The sequence below is a fragment of the Rhinoderma darwinii genome, chromosome 4, assembly GCF_050947455.1.
Source record: "Rhinoderma darwinii isolate aRhiDar2 chromosome 4, aRhiDar2.hap1, whole genome shotgun sequence".
Classification (NCBI taxonomy): Eukaryota; Metazoa; Chordata; class Amphibia; order Anura; family Rhinodermatidae; genus Rhinoderma; species Rhinoderma darwinii.
In genome coordinates this window covers 122,539,320-122,558,466 of record NC_134690.1, presented here as the reverse complement: position 1 = coordinate 122,558,466, position 19,147 = coordinate 122,539,320, and positions in this window count along the sequence as shown.

The window sequence follows — 19,147 nt, the reverse complement described above, 5'->3', positions numbered from 1 at the left end:
CTAGGGCCACATGTGGGATATTTCTCAAAACTACAGAATCTGGGCAATAAATATTAAGTTGCGTTTCTCTGATAAAACTTTTTGTGTTATAAAAAAAATGGTATAAAGAGGATTTTCTGACAAAAAAAAATGTACATTTCACCTCTACTTTGCTCTAAATTTCTGTGAAACACCTAAAGGGTTCATAAACTTTCTAAATGCTGTTGTGAATACTTTGAGGGGTCTAGTTTCTAAAATGGGGTGTTTGATAGGGGTTTCTAATATATGGGCCACTCAAAGCAACTTCAGAACTGAACTGTAACCTAAAAAATAAATAAATTAGGCAATACTTTGCTTCTTACATTATACTGATAATGAGCCGTTCCCACCCCGAGATGACCCCAGTTTTCACCATTTGTATAAACGGAGAACCCTATTAGACCGTTTCAGTGCACGGTTTTCACAAGCATTCACCCCTGAGAAGTGTATTTCTATTGATGAGTCCTTGGTACATTTTAAAGGGAGGCTTCAATTCCGCGAGTACCTGCCGGGTAAGAGGGCAAGGTATGGCGTGAAGATGTATAAGCTGTGTGAGAGTGCATCAGGGTATACCTACAGATTTAGGATATATAAAGGGAAGAACACCAGTATTCAGCCCCCAGAATGCCCCCCCTTACTGGGAGTTAATTCAAAAATTGTGTGGGATTTGGTGCACCCACTGCTAGACCAGGGACACCACCTCTACCTGGATAATTTTTATACCAGCGTCCCACTCTTCAACTGCCTCTCTTCCAGAAGTCCAGTGGCATGCGGCACTGCTAGAAGAAATCTGAGAGGCCTCCCTAAGACTCTGCTGGGGCAAACAAGAAGGGGTGAGAGCAGGGCAGAATCTAGCAGCAACATATTGTGTGTCAAGTACAAGGACAAGAGAGATGCCACACCAGTACCCATGTACCAGTACGAGGTACCAGTACAGAGACCCCCAAACCAGACTGCATCCTGGACTACAATAGGTACATGGGAGGGGTGGACTTGTCAGATCAAGTCCTGAAGCCCTACAGCGCCATGCGGTGTGGTATAAGAAGCTGGCCGTGCACATCATACCGATGGCTTTGTACAATGTGTACGTGTTACGTCGATGTGCAGGCCAGACGGGAACTTTCCTGGAATTTCAAGAGGTGATTTTCAAGAACCTAATCTTTAGGGACTGGGGGGGCACCCAGTACTTCTGGAAGCGAGGCCACACGCATCGTACCAGGGCAACACTTTCCAGGAGAAGTTCCCCAAACTGGCAAGAAGGGAAAAAGTCAAAAGAGGTGCAAAGTCTGCTATAAGAGGGGGATAAGGGAGGACACAATATATCAATGTTCACGCTATGGAGATAAAAGTAAAAACAAAGCGCACATCGTGCCTGAATCTGTATAGGTGTGGAGGAAAAAGAAAAGGGGTCAAATATACTGACCTGGTGATGTTATGCTAGGAGCACAACATCCCAAAGGTGTATTCAAAGGTGCCCTTATCAGAGCCGGTTGCAGCCACAGTTCCCGATCCGGAGATTTGGAGTACACAAAATCCGCTGAACGAATCCAGTAAAAAGGAAAAAAGGTCGGAGAAATCCAAGGGCGCAGCCGTATAAGGATGAGATACTTTAATTGTACATGTAACAACAACAAAATACTGTGTTTCGAAGCCGTACCGGCCTCTTCGTCAGGTCAGAGTACAAGTGATTATTCAGAGAAGATTCACTGTTTATATAACCCAGAGAAATCGGATAACTACTGGGTCAGGTTAAAGGTCAAAGGTCAGAGCAGGGGGAGGGTTACGGCAAATCACTGTGATCACAATAAATATACAAAAAGATTTAAAATACATAAAAATACAGAGGATGTGTTCAAAAATAAATTAGTTATACCTAAAAGACACTAGATGGTCCAAACTAAAAAAGAACATAAGAAAAAGACCATTCAAAAAGATGTTAATAAGATACTTCATATTTACGCTAACTGAAACATAGAAGAAAATCATAAGGAGAGATATTCCTATAAAATAGTTCACTTAGAGGATCACATCCCATGTCTGAAGACACTGTATATATATATCTAAAAACATGATTAACTTAAATTGTGGTCATACTTAATCAAAAAACATTATATTGTCGTTCTTGTATTTTTGTATTTGTATGTTGTTGTCATAGAGACATACCGCTTATTAGGGCCATAAAAAGAGGGACAGGGGAGATCAAAAAGAGAAAGAAACGACTGTAAATCGTTCAAAAAATATACAATAATAATGAATATGAGTACATAAGAGGGGTTATAAAAATGTATTTAAAAAATGACGTATATTCTATTTTATATATTATATATTAAAAAAGGTTGATTATATTCATCTGTTTGTCATAAGAGTATATGTACTACGAGACGCGTTAAATGATAGTCTCGTTTAGTTCATTCAGACCTACCGGTTTTAGTGTTTTTAATTTGTAGATCCAAAATATTTCTTTTATACAGAGAACATTAAAACGATCTGGATGGCTTTCTAAAATTTGATCAATTGGGGTAATAGTAAAACATGCAAAGTTACCCTCATGTGCTACAGTACAATGTCTAGAGACACTGTGGAGCAGAAATTTATTTTTACAGTTAAACCTATGTTTATTCAGTCTACAATGTAGTGGCTGAATTGTCCTACCTACATATTGGACACCACAAATACACCACAAATACAATTTATTAAATATATCACAAAGCTGGATAGGCAATTTAAACTTGCTTCAATATTAAATATGTTTTCTGTTTGCTGTGATCTAAATGTATAGGTTTCGTCCGTAATTGATTTACAGCATAGACACCTACTTTGTCCACATTTAAAACTCCCCTTTTTAGGCAGTGGGTTACGTAGTTGTATTTTTTGTACCGAATCACTTTTTAATTTCGACAGATTCACCCGACTTGGAGCCAGAATATTTTTTATAGTTCTAGCTCTTTTGAACGTAACTTTCGGTTTGAAAGGTAGAATTTTTTGTAGAAAAGGGTCAGTTTGCAGTACATGCCAATGTCTGTTCAATATATCTCCTATTTTCTTGTGTGATATATTATACTGTGTAATAAAATTAAAACCAAAGGTATTATTCTCATTAATATGTTCTTGGGGGGACTCTTCTAGTTTGTAATTCATTATTAGTACATTTTGGTAAGCAATCCTCTTGGGATAGTATAGAGGTCTTTTTGTAGGCATCGGTTAATAATGTATCCGGATACCCTTTGTTTTTAAAACGTTTATATAATATTTTACTTTGTTTCTTAAAATCACATCCAAGGGTACAGTTTTTCCTAATCCTCTTATATTGGCTGTATGGAATATTCTTGAGCCATTTTGAGTAATGACCACTGTTAAAGTTTAAATAGCTATTAGTGTCTACTTTCTTGAAAAAATTGTGTGTTATAAACTTATCACCTGAGGAGGTAATTGTCAAGTCAAGATAATCAATTTCTTTTTCTTGAATATTGAAGGTAAAATTGATGCCCCATAGATTTTCATTTAGTGAATTGCAAAAATTGATTGCACTTACTAAATTACCATTCCATATAAAGATCAGATCGTCTATGTATCTTTTGTATAGAAGAATATGATTCATAGCCCAAGGATGATTCCATATGAATTGATCCTCAAAAGCGCCCATAAAAATATTGGCGTAGCTAGGTGCTACCCTGGTGCCCATCGCTGTGCCTTTCACTTGGTGATAAATATTATTATCAAAAGAAAATATGTTATTTTTTAAGATAAATTCCATACTCTCAAGACAAAATTTAATTTGTAATTGCTGGAGATCATTGTCTTTTTCAAACATATTTTTAAGGTTTCTCAAACCTAGAGAGTGCTCAATATTACTATATAATGCACTCACATCCAAAGTAATCAAAAGTGGATTACTTTTAGGCGAAATTAGGCGAAGTTCATTGATAAGCTGTGTCGAATCTTTCAAAAAACTGGGCAAGGTTACAACATATTTTTGCATAATTAAATCTAGATAGTGAGACAAATGACAAGTGGGTGACTGGATGCCAGAGATAATAGGCCTCCCAGGGGGATTTTTGGGGTCCTTATGTATTTTCGGTAAACGATAATAGAATGGTAGATTAGTGTTTTTTGGGGTAAGGTAATTTCTTTCATTTTTATTAAGAATTTTATCTGAAAACGCTTGGTCTATCAATAGTCTAAGGTTTTTGTTGATGTTATCGATAGGATTGTAGTCAAGACAGATATAATAATTAGTGTCTGACAAAATATTTGTAGCTTCATTGAAATAATCCAAGGTATTCTGGATTACTGTGCCACCACCCTTATCTGCAGATCTTATTACAATTGATGTATTTTCTTTAAGGTTTTTAAGAGCTCGTTTTTCACTAAAAGATAAATTGTTTTTATGTGGGAGATATTGTGATTCTAGATCTTCCAAGTCTCTACCCACCAAATGATAAAAAGTGTTGATAAAATTGCCCTGATGAGCTACAGGATAAAACTTAGAAGGTGCTTTTAAAACAGTATGTTTAAAAATCGGGGGTGATTCATTCTGTTGGGTTTTATTTGGATCAATTTGATCTTTACCAACCAGTGACTTATGGGATGTTAGTTGAAAATGTCTCTTTAGTGTTAGTTTCCTAATAAAGCGATGTAGATCAATAAATAAAATGAACCCATTTATTCCAGAAGTAGGGCAAAACGAAAGACCTTTTTCAAGGAGTGAGATTTCAGATTCGTTTAAGATATGATCAGAAAGGTTAAAAATAGATATAAGAGGTAAATGTGGAAGAGGGGGGACTTTTACTCCCTTTTTCTTTTTGCCTCCCCGGGTTCCTCTATAATGTTTTTTCTTTTTTTCGGGCGAAAATAATCGCTTATAGCTAGCTGTTGGGAGTTTGAGAAGGGTAGTGTCTCTAAAAAAGATGATAATGAGGAAGGAGAGGGAGAAGAGGGAGACAGGGTGTTAACTGAAGGTCTAGGAACTCTTTCTCCTAAAGGTGTAGTACATATCGCCGGGGTTAGAAAAGGGACGGACATGGTAGAACCTTTTTTAGTGTTATCAATAATGGTCGTAGCTTTAGAGGAAATAGAAGGGCCCGAAGAGAATATTTCCCTATTATCATATTCGATCTTAATTACAGTATTGGACAGTATATCCTCGGAGGTGTCATGTGTTGTTAATATAGACAGATCCATATCTCCATCTGGTATAGAAACTTGGACTTGCTCATTAGATTTTTTTAAATCATGAATAGGAGTAGAAAACGTGTCTTTATTAATAGTATCTTTTTTATTATTAATATTTTGTATGTTGCTATGAAACCTTGTGGCAGGCTCATTGCTTAATTGTTTCGTTTTTTTGGTTAGATCTGGTGTATTTACTATTCAAGAACAGTCTATTTGATTTATGATAGACTGTTCTTAAAGAGGCTCTGTCACCAGATTTTGCAGCCCCTATCTGCTATTGCAGCAGATAGGCGCTGCAATGTAGATTACAGTAACGTTTTTATTTTTAAAAAACGAGCATTTTTGGCCAAGTTATGACCATTTTTGTAGTTATGCAAATGAGGCTTGCAAAAGTCCAAGTGGGTGTGTTTAAAAGTAAAAGTCCAAGTGGGCGTGTATTATGTGCGTACATCGGGGCGTTTTTAATACTTTTACTAGCTGGGCGCTCTGACGAGAAGTATCATCCACTTCTCTTCAGAAAGCCCAGCTTCTGGCAGTGCAGATCTGTGACGTCACTCACAGGTCCTGCATCGTGTCGGACACATCGGCACCAGAGGCTTCAGTTGATTCTGCAGCAGCATCGGCGTTAGCAGGTAAGTCGATGTAGCTACTTACCTGCAAACGCCGATGCTGCTGCAGAATCATCTGTAGCCTCTGGTGCCGGTGTCCTCGCTCGTCTGACACGATGCAGGACCTGTGAGTGACGACACAGCGTGATCTCTCGAGAACACGCTGTGTCTGCACTGCCAGAAGCTGGGCGTTCTGAAGAGAAGTGGATGATACTTCTCATCAGAACGGCCAGCTAGTAAAAGTATTAAAAACGCCCCGATGTACGCACATAATACACGCCCACTTGGACTTTTACTTTTAAACACACCCACTTGGACTTTTGCAAGCCTCATTTGCATAACTACAAAAATGGTCATAACTTGGCCAAAAATGCTCGTTTTTTAAAAATAAAAACGTTACTGTAATCTACATTGCAGTGCCTATCTGCTGCAATAGCAGATAGGGGCTGCAAAATCTGGTGACAGAGCCTCTTTAATTCCTCATTTTTATTTATATTTGTGCTTGATGTTAAAGTAGGTATTATTCGTTGCTGAATACTTTTCAAGGTATCTGCATTTTTATTTTGAAGCTGTAATACAGGTTTACTCCAGGTTCTAATCTGATTGGAAAGATAGTCCAATCTATCCCTTGCCAATTTGATTGCCTTTCTTTCAATAAGATCCTGTTCTAATCTAAATATGCGATTAGTAATCTTGTGATTTATAGTATGAAAATCATGATGTAGGGAATATAACTTAAGTGATTCTATTATATTTTCTATTTTGAGTGTTAGTGTCTCACATAATTCTTGTCTCTTAATCAATAATCTATTCATCATCCCCTTTGTACATTCCTCCATAAAAGACTCCCAGTCCAAGATATACTATACTATCCCAAGAGGATTGCTTACCAAAATGTACTAATAATGAATTACAAACTAGAAGAGTCCCCCAAGAACATATTAATGAGAATAATACCTTTGGTTTTAATTTTATTACACAGTATAATATATCACACAAGAAAATAGGAGATATATTGAACAGACATTCGCATTGTAATGACGGAGGTAGGGAAACGGACAAGTGAGCCCTAATCTACCCGCCACTCTGTCCCTGCCTACTTGCAACGACCCGCCCTAGGCGACGGGGTACAACTGGGCGGCGGTCCCTACGCTCAGTAAGTGCACGAGACAAACAGACAAGGGAACACAAAGCAAGGGAAAGGGGCAGTTGCCCACGGCAACACCGTGAGCAACAAGAGTGGTGAACGAGCCGAGTCAAACCAGGAGTGCACGAGGTACCAAACGCAGAGCAGGAGAGTAGTCAGAAAGCCAAGGTCAATAACAAGCCAGGGTCAGTATGGAGCAGGATCAAATAGATAGAAGCGGTAGCTGGGCCAGGAAACCACACGAGAAGAATCACAAGCAAAGGAGGAACAGGAAAGGCAGGTATAAATAGACAGAGGGCGGGAGCTAGCTCCGTCTGGCCAGGCTGCGATAGGCTCTCCCACTCCTAAGCCTGCCATCCTGAGTGGTGGAAGATGGAGTCAGTCTCAGAGACATAGACTCAGGTGCAGACTGATTACCTATGGGAGTATCCACAGAAGTTGTGCCTGGCAGATCCTTTACAGTACCCCCCCTTTTATGAGGGGCCACCGGACCCCAGCGTGAACATCCCGGGCGGGTACCCAAGTCCTCTCCTCAGGCCCGTATCCTCTCCAATGGACCAGATACTGGAGGGAGCCTTGGACCATCTTGCTGTCCACAATCTTGGCCACCTCGAACTCCACCCCCTCAGGGGTGAGAACGGGAACAGGAGGTTTCCTCGAGGGAGCCAAGGACGAGGGAGCCAAGCAGCGTTTAAGGAGGGAGGCATGAAACACGTCGTGTATTCGAAAAGATGGGGGCAACTCCAGTCAGAAGGAGACAGGATTGAGGACTTCAATGACCTTATACGGCCCAATAAACCGGGGGGCAAACTTCTTGGACGGGACCTTAAGGCGCAAGTTCCTAGACGATAACCACACCAGATCCCCGACCATAAACAAGGGGTTAGCAGAACGTCTTCTATCAGCCTGAGTTTTTTGTACGCTCTGGGACGCCTCTAGGTTCTTCTGAACCTGGGCCCAGACTGTGCACAGTTCCCGATGAACGACCTCTACCTCGGGATTGTTGGAACTACCAGGTGAAACGGAGGAGAACCCTGGATTAAACCCAAAATTACAGAAAAAGGGGGAGACCCCTGACGAGTTACTGACCCGGTTATTAAGGGAAAATTCGGCGAGGGGAATGAATGAGACCCAATCATATTGACAGTCAGAGATAAAACACCTTAAATATTGTTCTAGAGATTGATTAGTCCTCTCAGTTTGGCCATTAGTTTCAGGATGGAAGGCAGAGAAGAAAGAAAGATCAATCTCCAACTTTTTACAGAAGGCTCTTCAAAACAAAGAAACAAATTGTACCCCTCTGTCCGAAACAATATTGACAGGGACCCCATGGAGACGCAGGATGTGTTTGACGAACAAGGTAGCTAACGTCTTCGCATTGGGTAGTTTCTTGAGGGGCACAAAGTGGCACATCTTACTGAAGCGGTCTACTACCACCCACACCACCGACTTGCCTTGAGATGGAGGCAAATCGGTGATAAAATCCATGGAGATATGGGTCCAAGGTCTCTGGGGAATGGGCAAAGAACGTAGTAAGCCCGCTGGTCGGGACCTGGGAGTCTTGGACCTAGCACAAACCTCACAAGCGGCGACGTAGGCCTTAACGTCTTTAGGCAACCCAGGCCACCAATAGTTTCTGGCAATGAGGTGTTTCGTACCCAGGATGCCTGGATGACCAGATAGTGCGGAGTCATGATTTTCCCTAAGTACCCTTAGCCGGTATTGCAGGGGAACAAACAGCTTGTCCTCAGGAAGGTTCCCGGGAGCTGAACCTTGATCAGCCGCAATTTCAGAGACTAAATCAGAATCAATAGAAGAAATGATTATACCAGGAGGCAAAATACAAGCAGGATCTTCCTCCGAAGGAGGGCTGGCCATGAAGCTACGCGACAGTGCATCGGCCTTAATATTTTTAGACCCAGCCCTATAGGTAACCAAAAAGTTGAATCTGGTAAAAAATAGCGCCCATCGAGCTTGTCTCGGGTTTAGCCTCCGGGCAGATTCTAGGAAAATCAGATTCTTGTGGTCGGTAAGGACCGTTACCTGGTGCCTAGCCCCCTCCAGGAAGTGGCGCCACTCTTCAAATGCCCATTTAATGGCTAAGAGTTCGCGTTTGCCAATATCATATTTACTCTCAGTGGGCGAAAACTTCCTGGAGAAGTAGGCACAGGGACGGAGATGGGTGAGGGACCTGGTACCCTGGGACAAGACAGCCCCCACTCCCGCCTCGGATGCGTCAACTTCCACGATAAATGGCTCCATTTGGTTGGGCTGAACCTGCACCGGGGCCGAGATAAAGCACTTCTTAAGGACCTCAAAAGCCTGGACAGCCTCAGGAGGCCAGTGGAGGAGATCAGCACCTTTGCGAGTGAGGTCCGTAAGAGGCTTAGCGATGACCGAGAAGTTAGCAATAAATCTCCTGTAATAATTAGCGAACCCCAAAAAACACTGTAACGCCTTCAGGGAGGCAGGTTGGACCCATTCCGCCACAGCCTGGACCTTGGCGGGGTCCATGCGGAATTCATGAGGAGTGAGGATTTGACCCAAAAATTGTATCTCCTGTACCCCAAACACACATTTTTCGGTTTTCGCAAACAGCTTGTTTTCCCGAAGGACCTGGAGCACCTTCCTGACATACTCAATGTGGGAGGAACAGTCCTTGGAAAACACCAGTATGTCATCAAGGTACACTACAAGAAATACCCCCAGGTAATCTCTCAAAATCTCATTTATGAAATTCTGGAAGACCGCAGGAGCATTACACAACCCAAAGGGCATGACGAGATATTCGAAATGACCTTCGGGCGTGTTAAACGCAGTCTTCCACTCATCCCCCTCTTTGATGCGGATAAGGTTATACGCCCCCCGTAGATCAAACTTAGAGAACCATTGGGCCCCCTGAACCTGATTAAAGAGATCAGGAATCAAAGGAAGGGGATACTGGTTCCTTATAGTGACCTTATTCAAGTTACGGTAGTCAATGCATGGCCTAAGACCACTATCCTTCTTCCCTACGAAGAAGAAGCCAGCACCTACCGGAGAAGTAGAGGGGCGAATGTAACCCTTGGCCAGGCATTCCTGGATATACTCTCTCATGGCTTCACGTTCGGGACAAGAAAGATTAAATATCCTACCCTTAGGAAGCTTAGCTCCTGGTACCAATTCGATAGCGCAATCGTATTCTCTATGAGGAGGTAACACTTCGGAGGCCTCCTTAGAGAAAACATCAGCGAAGTCCTGAACAAACTCAGGTAGCGTGTTCACCTCCTCAGGGGGAGAAATAGAATTAACAGAAAAACATGACGTCAAGCATTCATTACCCCATTTGGTAAGCTCCCCAGTATTCCAGTCAAACGTGGGATTATGCAACTGCAACCAGGGAAGGCCTAAAACTAAATCGGACGATAATCCCTGCATCAACAGTACAGAGCACTGCTCCAAATGCATGGAGCCAACAAGGAGTTCGAAAACAGGGGTATGCTGAGTAAAATAACCATTAGCAAGAGGAGTGGAGTCGATACCCACTACCGGGACAGGTTTAGGCAAATCAATCAAAGGCATAGCTAGAGACATAGTAAATTCCACAGACATGATATTAGCAGAAGACCCTGAATCCACGAAGGCACTGCCGGTAGCAGACCTACCACCAAAAGAGACCTGAAAGGGAAGCAATATTTTATTACATTTCATATTTACGGGAAATACCTGTGCGCCCAAGTGACCTCCCCGATGATCACTTAGGCGCGGAAGTTTTCCGGCTGCTTATTCTTACGCCTAGGATAGGTGTTCACTTGATGCTTGTCATCCCCACAATAGAAGCAGAGACCATTCTTCCTGCGGAACTCTCTACGTTGTCGGGGGGACACGGACGCCCCGAGTTGCATAGGTACCTCCGAGTCTTCCGTGGAAGAGCGAAGCAACGGGACCTCGGGAGGCATCATGGGGGAGTCAGAGGGGAAAACACAGAAATGTTCAAGCTGTCGTTCCCTGAGACGTCGGTCAAGTCGTACCGCTAAAGCCATAACCTGATCTAGGGAGTCAGAAGAGGGATGGCTAACTAGCAGGTCTTTCAGGGCGTTCGACAGACCCAACCTAAACTGGCACCTTAAGGCAGGGTCATTCCACCGAGAAGCTACGCACCACTTCCTAAAGTCAGAACAATACTCCTCAACAGGTCTCTTACCCTGACGTAAGGTCACCGCTGACTCTCGGCAAAGGCAGTCCTGTCAGTCTCGTTATAAATGAGTCCAAGAGCAGAAAAGAAACGATCAACGGAGGAAAGTTCAGGGGCGTCAGGAGCCAAGGAGAAGGCCCACTCTTGGGGCCCTTCCTGGAGCCGGGACATAATTATACCCACCCGCTGGCTCTCAGAACCTGAGGAATGAGGCTTTAAGCGAAAGTAGAGCCTACAACTCTCCCGAAAGGAGAGAAAAGTCCTCCGGTCCCCTGAGAACCGGTCAGGCAACTTGAGGTGGGGTTCAAGAGGTGAGGTGAGGGGCACTACCATGGTAGCGTCAGGCTGGTTGACCCTCTGAGCCAGTGCCTGGACCTGTAGGGAGAGACCCTGCATTTGCTGGGCCAGGGTCTCAAGGGGGTCCATAGTAGTGTCAGGGAGAAGGGTAGACTAGGTATACGGGCTTGTGATTATGTAATGACGGGGGTAGGGAAACGGATAAGTTAGCCCTAATCTACCCGCCACTCTGTCCCTGCCTACTTGCAACGACCCGCCCTAGGCGACGGGGTACAACTGGGCGGCGGTCCCTACGCTCAGTAAGTGCACGAGACAAACAGACAAGGGAACACAAAGCAAGGGAAAGGGGCAGTTGCCCACGGCAACACCGTGAGCAACAAGAGTGGTGAACGAGCCGAGTCAAACCAGGAGTGCACGAGCTACCAAACGCAGAGCAGGAGAGTAGTCAGAAAGCCAGGGTCAGTATGGAGCAGGATCAAATAGATAGAAGCGGTAGCTGGGCCAGGAAACCACACGAGAAGAATCACAAGCAAAGGAGGAACAGGAAAGGCAGGTATAAATAGACAGAGGGCGGGAGCTAGCTCCGTCTGGCCAGGCTGCGATAGGCTCTCCCACTCCTAAGCCTGCCATCCTGAGTGGTGGAAGATGGAGTCAGTCTCAGAGACATAGACTCAGGTGCAGACTGATTACCTATGGGAGTATCCACAGAAGTTGTGCCTGGCAGATCCTTTACAGGCATGTACTGCAAACTGACCCTTTTCTTTTTTTTAAATCAGATAATTTTTTTATTGAAGTTTCAAAATTATATAGTACAAAACATACTAAACAAACCCTATCCCAAACCCTCCCCCCAGGCACCGTCACAAAAAAAAACTGACCCTTTTCTACAAAAAATTCTACCTTTCAAACCGAAAGTTACGTTCAAAAGAGCTAGAACTATAAAAAATATTCTGGCTCCAAGTCGGGTGAATCTGTCGAAATTAAAAAGTGATTCGGTACAAAAAATACAACTACGTAACCCACTGCCTAAAAAGGGGAGTTTTAAATGTGGACAAAGTAGGTGTCTATGCTGTAAATCAATTACGGACGAAACCTATACATTTAGATCACAGCAAACAGAAAAAATATTTAATATTGAAGCAAGTTTAAATTGCCTATCCAGCTTTGTGATATATTTAATAAATTGTATTTGTGGTGTCCAATATGTAGGTAGGACAATTCAGCCACTACATTGTAGACTGACTAAACATAGGTTTAACTGTAAAAATAAATTTCTGCTCCATAGTGTCTCTAGACATTGTACTGTAGCACATGAGGGTAACTTTGCATGTTTTACTATTACCCCAATTGATCAAATTTTAGAAAGCCATCCAGATCGTTTTAATGTTCTCTGTAAAAAAGAAATATTTTGGATCTACAAATTAAAAACACTAAAACCGGTAGGTCTGAATTAACTAAACGAGACTATCATTTAACGCGTCTCGTAGTACATATACTCTTATGACAAACAGATGAATATAATCAACCTTTTTTAATACATAATATATAAAATAGAATATACGTCATTTTTTAAATACATTTTTATAACCCCTCTTATGTACTAATATTCATTATTATATATTTTTTGAACGATTTACAGTCGTTTCTTTCTCTTTTTGATCTCCCCTGTTCCTCTTTTTATGGCCCTAATAAGCGGTATGTCTCTATGACAACAACATACAAATACAAAAATACAAGAACGACAATTTAATGTTTTTTGATTAAGTATGACCACAATTTAAGTTAATCATGTTTTTAGATATATATATATACAGTGTCTTCAGACATGGGATGTGATCCTCTAAGTGAACTATTTTATAGGAATATCTCTCCTTATGATTTTCTTCTATGTTTCAGTTTGCATAAATATGGAGTATCTTATTAACATCTTTTTGAATGGTCTTTTTCTTATGTTCTTTTTTAGTTTGGACCATCTAGTGTCTTTTAGGTATAACTAATTTATTTTTGAACACATCCTCTGTATTTTTATGTATTTTAAATCTTTTTTTATGTTTATTGTGATCACAGTGATTTGCCGTAACCCGCCCCCTGCTCTGACCTTTGACCTTTAACCTGACCCGATAGTTATCCGGTTTCTCTGGGTTATATAAACAGTGAATCTTCTCTGAATAATCACTTGTACTCTGACCTGACGAAGAGGCCGGTACGGCTTCGAAACACAGTATTTTGTTGTTGTTACATGTACAATTAAAGTATCTCATCCTTATACGGCTGCGCCCTTGGATTTCTCCGACCTTTTTTCCTTTTTACTGGACAATATATCAATGTGACACATGTCCCGAAAAACAAGAGCTCTGTATGAAAGTGTTTTAAAATTTATCATACATCCCTTGGTTTATAATTTACCCCAATTTTACTTACCCTGATGTACTCCGCACAGCTTATCCCCCCTCGTCTTTCCCCTCTGGGCCCTGCTGTGTGCCCAGGCAGCTGATAACAGCCACATGTAGGGTATTGCGTACCCAGGAGAAACCACATTACAGTTTATGGGGTGTATGTCTACGGTCAAAATGCTCACTACACCTCTAGATGAATGCCTTAAGGGTGTAGTTTTTAAAAGGGGGTCACTTCTTGCAGGTTTCAATTGTACTGGTACCTCAGGGGCTTCTGCATACATGACTTCGCACCAGAAAATCCCCAGTAGGCCAAATGGTGGTCCTTTCCTTCAGAGCCCTCCCATGGGCCCAAACGGCAGTTTATCACCACAAATCGGGTATTGCGGCACTCAGAACAAATTGCGCAACAGAATGGGGTATTTTGTTTCTTGTGAAAATAAGACATTTTCAGCCAAAACTACATATTATTGGAAAAAATTAATTTTGTTTTAATTCCCAGCCCAATTCAAATAAGTTCTGTGAAAAAACTATGTGGTCAAAACGGTCACAACACCCATAAATGAATTTCTTGAGGGGTGCAGTTTCCAAAATGGGGTCATTTCTGGTTGGTTTCCATTGCTTTGATACCTCTGGGGCTCTGCAAATGCGACATGGCACCCGATAACCAATCCAGCAAAATCTGGACTCCAAAGAACAAATAGCGCTCCTTTCCTTCTGAGCCTTCCCATGGGCCCAAACGGCAGTTTATCACCACAAATGCGGTATTGCCGCACTCAGGACAAATTGGGCAACAAAATGGAGTATTTTATTTCTTGTGGAAATAAGAATTTTTGAGCTAAAACGACATATTATTGGAAAAAATATATTTTTTTTTAATTCCCAGCCCAATTCAAATAAGTTCTGTGAAGAAACTATGGGGTCTAAATGGTCACATTACCCATAAATGAATTCCTTGAGGGGTGTAGTTTCCAAAATGGGGTCATTTCTGGTTGGTTTCCATTGCTTTGATACCTCTGGGGCTCTGCAAATGCGACATGGCACCCGAAAACCAATCCAGCAAAATCTGGACTCCAAAGAACAAATAGCGCTCCTTTCCTTCTGAGCCCTCCCATGGGCCCAAACGGCAGTTTATCACCACAAATGCGGTATTGCCGCACTCAGGACAAATTGGGCAACAAAATGGAGTATTTTATTTCTTGTGGAAATAAGAATTTTTGAGCTAAAACGACATATTATTGGAAAAAATATATATTTTTTTAATTCCCAGCCCAATTCAAATAAGTTCTGTGAAGAAACTATGGGGTCTAAATGGTCACATTACCCATAAATGAATTCCTTGAGGGGTGTAGTTTCCAAAATGGGGTCATTTCTGGTTGGTTTCCATTGCTTTGATACCTCTGGGGCTCTGCAAATGCGACATGGCACCCGAAAACCAAACCAGCAAAATCTGCACTCCAAAGAACACACAGCACTCCTTCTCTTCTGAGGCCTTCCATGGGCCCAAACGGCAGTTTATCGCCACAAATGGGGTATTGCTGTACTCAGGAGAAATTGGGCAACAAAATGGGGTATTGTGTTCCCTGTGAAAATAAGAAATTTTGATAAAAAATTACATCTTATTGGAAAAAATGAAATTTTTTTCATTTCACAGCCCAATTCAAATAGGTGCTGTGAAAAATCTGTGCGGTCAAAATTCAACCATATTTGAATTCCTTGAGGGGTGTAGTTTCCAAAATGGGGTAACTTCTGGTGGGTTTCCATGGCTTTGATACCTCTGGGGCTCTGCCAATGCGACATGGCACCCGAAAACCAATCCAGCAAAATCTGGACTCCAACAAATACATAGCGCTCCTTTCCTTCTGAGCCCTCCCATGGACCCAAACGGCAGTTTATCACCACAAATGGGGTATTGCCGCACTAAGGACAAATTGGGCAACAAAATTGGGTTTTTGTTCCCTGTGAAAATAAGAAATTTTGATCACAAATTACATTTTATTGGAAAAAATTTCACTTTTTTAATTTCACAGCCCAATTCAAATAGGTGCTGTGAAAAAACTGTATGGTCAAAATGGTAACAACAACCATAAATTAATTCCTTGAGGGGTGTAGTTTCCAAAATGGGGTCACTATTGGGTGATTCCTACTGTTTTGGCACCTCAACACCTTTTCAAACCTGGCATGCTGCCTAAAATATATTCTAATAAAAAAGAGGCCTCAAAATGCACTAGGTGCTTCTTTGCTTCTAGGGCTAGTGTTTTATTCCACGAGCGCAGTAGAGCCACATGTGAGACATTTCTAAAAACTGCAGAATCTGGACATTACATATTTAGTAGTGTTTCTCTGGTAAAACCTTCTGTGTTACAGAAAAAAAATTGAATAAAATTGAAATTCAGCAAGAAAAATGAAATTTGCAAATTTCACGTCCAATTTGCTTTAATTCCTATGAAATGCCTGAAGGGTTAAAAAACTTTCTAAATGCTGTTTTGAATACTTTGAGGGGTCTAGTTTTTAAAATGGGGTGTTTTATCAGGGTTTCTAATACATAGGCCCCTCAAAGCCACTTCAGAACTGAAGAGGTACCTTAAAAAAAAGGCTTTTGAAATTTTCTAAGAAAAATAAAAGAATGTTCAAAAAACAATGCCAATCTAAAGTAGACATATGGGAAATGTGAACTAGTAACTATTTTGGGTGGTATAACCGTCTGTTTTGCAAGCAAATGCATTTAAATTCAGAAAAATGCTATTTGGTCAAAATTTTCTCTAAATTTTGCAATTTTTCACCAATAAACACTGAATATATCGACCAAATTTTACCACGAACATGAAGACTAATGTGACATGAGAAAACAATCTCAGAATCGCTTGGATAGGTTTAAGCATTCCGACGTTATTACGACATAAAGTGAAATATGTCAGATTTGAAAAATGGGCTCTGAGCCTTAAGGCCAACACTAGGCTGCGTCCTTAAAGGAACAGTGTCATCAGAAATTATTTTTTTATATGTTAAAGATGTTAGTGCTTTATTAAAAACTTTTATATTTATTTGTGTGTTTGTGTTTTACTTTTTCTTATTTTTACACTTTTTCTTCCCTATGGGGGCTGCCATTTTTTGTTCCATTTCTGTGTGTGTCGATTAACGACACATACAGACATGGAATACGGCAGCCACAGTCCCATAGGGACTGCGAACAGCTCCCGTCCCATTGACTGCAGTGTACGGCGTCTGTGTGGGAACTGCGCATGCGCCGCTCCCACACAGTCCTATTCGAAATTGGCGCCGTCCGGCGCCATTTTCCTGTGGACCGGAAGTCGCGGCCGGACAGTAATATTACTACTTCCGGTTGCGGCTTCCGGATTTCTGCACTTGCACCAGCGGCAGCAAACGGAGCGGACGGGCCGGAGGGAGCCGCGGCGGCAGGAGCAGGTAAGAGATTTCAATGTATGTTCGTGTTTGTGTGTGTTTACTACTGTATGTAAACCTACTACACTGTGGGTTACCTCAAAAAATGGCGACACACAGTGTAGGAGGTTACACCGTTCAAACCCCTCGTTTATCCCGGCACTAGCCAGGATAAAGGAGGGGGGGATGCTGAGAGCCCACTAGAGCGAGGGCTTTTAACCCAATGTTGCAATGCTGCAATTTTGGGAACAGCTCCATCTAGTGACCAAAAATGGGTAGTATTATAAATTAGAAATAATTTATAATATTTCCTGGACTCGTGCAAAAAAATAAAAAAAATTTGAACAATGTTTAACCACCCACACACTAAATGTTTAATTTTTAAAAAAAAAACATGTTTTTCTGGCAACACATTCCCTTTAAGGGGTTAAGAGGCCAGTCCAAAGAAGCCCTGAAGAGAAGAATCCCAATTGAGTGGGCCGAAGCCCATGAAACTGCCTTCAAGGAGCTAAAACAACTTCTGATTGAACCACCAATCTTGGGATATCCTGACTATCAGCAACCCTTCAGAGTGTACACAGACGCCAGCAACAAAGGGTTGGGAGCAGTCCTGTCGCAGGTACAAGACCAAAAGGAGAGAGTCATTGCTTATGCCAGCAGAGGTCTTCGTGGAGCGGAGAGGAACGGTCAGAATTATAGTTCCTTCAAGCTGGAGTTCCTAGCTCTTGTGTGGGCCGTCACCGAGAAATTTAAAGACTACCTTGCTGCGACACCCTTCATTGTCTATACAGATAACAATCTGCTAGCCCACCTTGACACCGCCAGACTCGGAGCCCTTGAACAGCGATGGGCATCGAGACTGGCAAACTACCAGTTTGTAATCAAGTACCGGTCTGCTACATCCAATAAGAATGCTGACGCCCTGTCCAGATTGCCCGTTGATGATGAAATCGCCCAAAGTCAAGATGAGTGGGAAGAAGTAGAGATGCCAACTTTCCACGCCCAGTTTGCTGCACAAAATACACTGATCGCTAGAGAAAGGAAAGATCACTCTGAGCCGGAGTTTCCTGACCCTTCTAAGGATCCAAGACAATGGGTTAAGATCCAAAGAGAAAGTCGAACTCTCCGAGAACTCCAGACTTCTCTTCTACAGCACAAGATTCCTGACTGAATACGAAGCGGTAAAGCTGATCTAGAATTGATTCGTCTATGGAAACAAAAGAATTGCCGCTTCGTGTCAAGAGGGCTGGTACAGAGGAACGCTCTAGATCCTATTACAGGTGAACGTCTGCATCAAATTGTAGTACCCTGGCGAGATGCCAAAACAGTGTTGGAAGCCTATCATGACCGATCAGGACACTTTGGGGTTCAAAAAACTGAAGCTACCATCCGCAGATGATTTTACTGGACTGGTGTGAGAAGTGACATAGAGAAGTGGTGCCGGGAATGTCCTATTTGTGCCCAGAGTAAAGGACAGCCTTCAGACCAGAAAGCCCCACTCCATTCTATCATCAGCCATAAACCTCTGGAGCTCATAGCCATTGACCATGTCAAGTTGGAACCAAGTCGCTCATGGTATGCCTATGCCATTACAATCATTGACCATTACACCAAGTTTGTTGTTGCTTTGCCTGTGAAAGACCTGACTGCCAAGTCAACTGCTGCCATCGTTTGGAAGAATTTCGTGCTTCCTTTTGGCTGCCCAGACAAGATTCTGACTGATCGTGGATCTGCATTCGAGTCCCAACTGTTCCACGAGATGTGTTCCCTACATGGCTGCCAGAAGCTCAGAACCACCGCTTATCATCCACAAGGAAATGGCCTGTGTGAGAATATGAACCAGACGCTCATTCAGATGCTGAGAACTGTTCCATCCCAGAAGAGAGCTGATTGGCCAAGTCTACTGCCTGAACTGGTGTACCTGTACAATAATACC